This window comes from Cherax quadricarinatus, chromosome 13, assembly GCF_038502225.1.
Source record: "Cherax quadricarinatus isolate ZL_2023a chromosome 13, ASM3850222v1, whole genome shotgun sequence".
Taxonomy (NCBI): domain Eukaryota; kingdom Metazoa; phylum Arthropoda; class Malacostraca; order Decapoda; family Parastacidae; genus Cherax; species Cherax quadricarinatus.
In genome coordinates, this window is record NC_091304.1 from 512,298 (window position 1) to 517,297 (window position 5,000).

Consider the following 5,000-nt stretch of genomic DNA (forward strand, 5'->3'; position numbering starts at 1 on the left):
TATGTCATAAATCTGGCCTACATTGGCAGGGTTTTGAGGCTCATTCATGAAAAAATTGTTTGGATCGTCTATCTTTAAACTGGTTAGTGGCTCGCTGAACACTGAGTCATACTGCAATTTCAGTATCTCGCTCATTTCTTTGTTGTCGTCAGTGTAGGATCCATCTTGTCTGAGCAGGGGCCCTATACTAGAAGTGGTTTTTGACTTGTTTTTGGCATATGAAAAGAAATATTTCGAATTTCTTTCAATTTCATTAATCACTTTTAGCTCCTCTTGTCTCTCCTGGATCCTGTATGAGTCCTTTAACTTCAGCTCAATATTTTCCAATTCCACAGTTAGCACTTCTTTCCGTGTATCAGATAATCTGGCATTCTTGAGGAGCTCAATGGTTCTTCATCTTCTCCTGTAGAGGGAGCATCTCTCTCTCTCCAGTTTACTTCTTCTTTTCTTTTGTCTTATAGGAATATACCTTGAACATACTTCAGCTACCAGGAGGGTGATTTTTTCGAGGCATTGGTTAGGGTCCATGTAATTTAAGATATCCTCCCAATATGTTTCATTTAGGGCATAGTTTACCTGATCCCAGATGATGTTCTTGTTGTTGAAGTCGAATTTGGTAAAGGTACCCTCATAACTGTATGCATCTTGCCGATCAGGACTCCTGTGCATGCAAGTCTGGACTTCGATTAGATTGTGATCAGAATTTGTTGATTTTGATATTGTTATATTCCTTACCAGGTCCTCATTATTTGTGAAAATAAGGTCCAGTGTGTTCTCCAGTCTTGTTGGCTCCACTATCTGCTGACTTGGGGTGTGTTTGTTGCAGAAATTCAGAAACTCCTGTGTGTGTGACCTTTCATCTGAGCTACCTCCAGGGATTATTTCTGCTACGACATTATTTGCTATATTCTTCCATTTTGTGTGTCTCAGATTGAAGTCACCAAGCAGCAAGATGTTTGGGGATGGGGATGGAAAGTTATCCAGACAGGAGTCGATTTTTGACAGTTGTTCTTTGAACTGTTGGGAAACTGCATTCGGTGGCTTATATACAAGTACAATGACTAAGTTTTGGTTTTCGATTTGTATTATCAGAACTTCAACTACATCATTTGTGGTGTTCAGTATCTCTGTGCAAATGAGCGACTCTTTGACATACAGGCCAACCTCCCCTTGTTGCCTGTTCTTTCTGTTGCATCTGAAAAGGTTGTATCCAGGTATATATATTTCACTGTCAAAGTAATCTTTGGCGTGGGTCTCTGTGAAGGCTGCAAACACTGCATTTGACTCCCCTAGAAGTCCACTAATGAAAGGTATTTTGTTGTTTGTGGATGGCTAAAAGGCCCTGTATGTTGTCAAATATAAATGAGGTTGTGCTGCATGTTTGTTGGGGGGATTTTGCTGTTGGCATCAGTAGTTGTGAGTCCGGAGGGGCCACTGGCTGTGCCTCCAGTTTAACAAGGCCCCAAGGTGGTGGACTATTTTGGTTATCTCTTTCTATTTTCTTTCTTCTTTTCCTACCACTAAAAATCACTTGGGGTGTTGTCATAGCTACCATAGCTACTACATCTTTTGAAAGAAGGCAACTCCTGAGGTATGAAGGACAGGAAATGTTGTCCCAATTTTAAAAAAAAGGAGACAGACATGCAGCACTAAACTACAAACCAGTATTATGCATAGTATGCAAAGTCATGGAGAAGATTATCAGGAGAAGAGTAGTAAAGCACCTAGAAAGAAATGAGCTTATCAACAACAACCAGCATGGATTCAGGGATGGGAAACCCTGCATCACAAACCTACTGGAATTCTGTGACAAGGTGACAGCAGTAAGACAAGAGAGAGAGGGGTGGGTAGATTGCATTTTCTTGGACTGTAAGAAGGTTTTTGACATAGTTCCACACAAGAGATTCGTTCAAAAGCTGGAGGACCAGGCAGGTATAACAGGAAAGACTCTGCAATGGATCAAAGAATACTTGACAGGGAGGCAACAGCGAGTCATAGTTTGGACGAGGTGATGGAGTGGGCACCTGTGATGAGTGGGGTTCCGCAGGGGTCAGTCCTAGGGCCGATGCTGTTTCTGGTATATGCGAATGACATGACAGAAGGAATAGACACAGAAGTGTCTCTGTTTGCAGACGATGTCAAGTTAATAAGGAGAATTTAATCAGAGGAGGACCAGGCAGGACTACAAAGGGATCTCGATAGGCTGCAGGCCTGGTCCAGCAGATGGCTCCTGGAGTTCAACCCCACCAAGTGCAAAGTCATGAAGATCAGGGATGGGCAAAGAAGACCACAGACAGAATACAGCCTAGGGGGCCAAAGACTACAAATCTCACTCAAGGAAAAGGATCTTGGGGTGAGCATAACACCGAACACATCTCCTGAGGCGCACATCAACCAAATAACCGCTGCAGCATACGGGCGACTCAGTAAGGAGTCGTTCAGGACTTTGTACACTTTGTATATCAGGCCCATATTGGAGTATGCAGCACCAGTTTGGAACCCACACCTGGCCAAGCATGTCAAGAAATTAGAGAAAGTGCAAAGGTTTGTAACGAGATTAGTCCAGGAGTTAAGGGGCATGTCCACTGAGGAGAGGACAATGGAGGACATTAGGAACAGGGAAGACATGATAACAACATATAAAATACTGGACAGGTGGAAAGGGACAGGATGTTTCAGAGATGGGACACAACATCAAGGGGTCACAATTGGAAGTTGAAGACTCAGATGAGTCACAGAGTTGTCAGAAATGGAATAGTTTGGAAAGAGAGGTGGTGGAAGCAAGGCCCATTCATAGCTTTAAGAAGAGGTATGATAAAGCTCATGGAGCAGGGAGGGAGTGGCCTAGTAGCGACCAGTGAAGAGTTGGGACCAGGAACTATGAGTCAACCCCTGCAACCACAATTAGGTGAGTACACACACACACACACACACACACACACACACACACACAAACAAACATAAGAGCAGAAGCCAAGATACAGTGCTTAGAAGAGGAACTAAAAAATCTGAAACAGCCTAAAGTACCAAAGATATTACAGCCATGACATCAGGAACTTCTATATCAGTCACAGACGAGGGGACTGTAGGGAGCAAAGGAGCTATACTGTATGTGAAGGCCTATGAGACCCACATGGGGCCCAGGACAAGATGAGGAGCACATGAAGAACAAATGAGGGGGCTACAGACAATGAAGGAGCTAAGCTACATGCAGAGACTCTAACAGCCAGCTGCAGTGGCAAGGAACAGTTGATCAGGAAAGGCAGACAACTGAGCCAAGGGGTATCAGACAGGGAAGAGATTGAAGGAAAGAACTCTTCAATGGAAGGAGCTAAATTACCTCAGGAGATGCAAAGGGAGTTACAGTGGGAGGATGAAAGGGAGAGATCAGTTTTTGTCCACTGGCTCCAGGAGGCTAAAGGGGAAACCTGTGATACAAGAAAACAGGAGAAAGAAAAGTGATTGAAAGTATCATGAAAACAATAGGTGAAGATGGTATGACCCAGCTGACCAATTTTCAGAAAACTGGGTGGTTTACAAGAGTAAAAAAAAAAACTAGTCAAAGTGATTTTCAAGGCAGAATAAACTCAAAACACGATCATGCAGGAGAAAGCACAACTAAGGGACAAACCAGAGTACCAGAGAGTGTACCTCGATCGAGACAGAACACAAGAAGAAAGGACGATACTGAAAGAGGGAACAAAGACTAAAGGAGGAACAAGAGGCAGTGACGAAGATGAGCATGAGAACCCAAACCCAGGTGGAAGAGCAAATACACCCTCCTCTAGAAACACCCACAGACGGAATCCAACCATGACAACCCCAATGCAACTGAACAACCTAAAGAAAAACCCTCACACTGTTTCCTCTGTCCCCACCCCCCACATCACAAACCCCACCCCTACAACAATCCCTCCCCTAGGCATTCTGCCCCACCCCTCATCACAAACCCCACCCCACACTTCAACCTCCCATAGGCTCCCATCAGGGCTCCTGCTCCCCCACCCCCACCATTCTTCACAGACCACAGTTTTAAAAAAGAAGTTGAAGGTTTGGCACACGAATGAGGATGGAATAACAGATAAATGTGAGGAGTGGAATGAAAGAATCAATGAGACGTCCCCAGACATCATAGCAATCACAGAAACGAAACTCATTGAGACAATAACAAACGTATTCTTCCTACCCAGATATCACATCCTGAAGAAAGATAGAAGGAGCAGAGGGGGAGGAGGGGTTGCACTGCTCATTAAAAACCGATGGGGATTTGAGGAAAAGGAAGGAATGGATGACACTGGAGAAAGAGACTACATAGTAGGTACAATTCAGTCTGGGGAACATAAAGTAGTCATTGCAGTGATGTATAACCCACAACAGAGCTGCAGGAGGCCAAGGGAGGAATATGAAGAGAGCAATAGAGCAATGGTGGACACACTGGCTGAGGTGGCCAGAAGAGCTCACTCAGCTGAGCAGTTACTGGTTATGGGCGATTTCAACCACAGGGAGATTGGCTGGGAAAACCTGGAGCCACATGGTTATCCTGAAACATGGAAAGCCAAGATGATGGATGTGGTGCTGGAAAACCTCATGTGCCAACATGTTAGGGGCACTACCAGAGAGAGAGAGGAGGATGAACCAGTGAGACTGAACCTCGTGTTCACCTTGATCAGCTCGGACATTGAGGACATCACATATGGAAGGCCCCTTGGAGCTAGTGATCACATAGTTCTAAGCTCTGCATACATAGTGGAGTTACAAGTGGAGAGGGTGATATGAGTTAAATAAGAAAAGCCATACTATAAAAGGAGTCTCTACACAGGTATGAGGAACTTCCTGCAGGAGGTACAGTGGACAGAGAATTGGTAGGAAAGTCGGTAAACGAAATGATGGACTTTGTAACAACAAAATGCAAGAAGGCAGAGGAAAGGTTTGTTCCCAAGGGCAACAGAAATAATGGGAAGACCAGAATGAGCCCTTGGTTTACCCGACGGTGTAGGGAG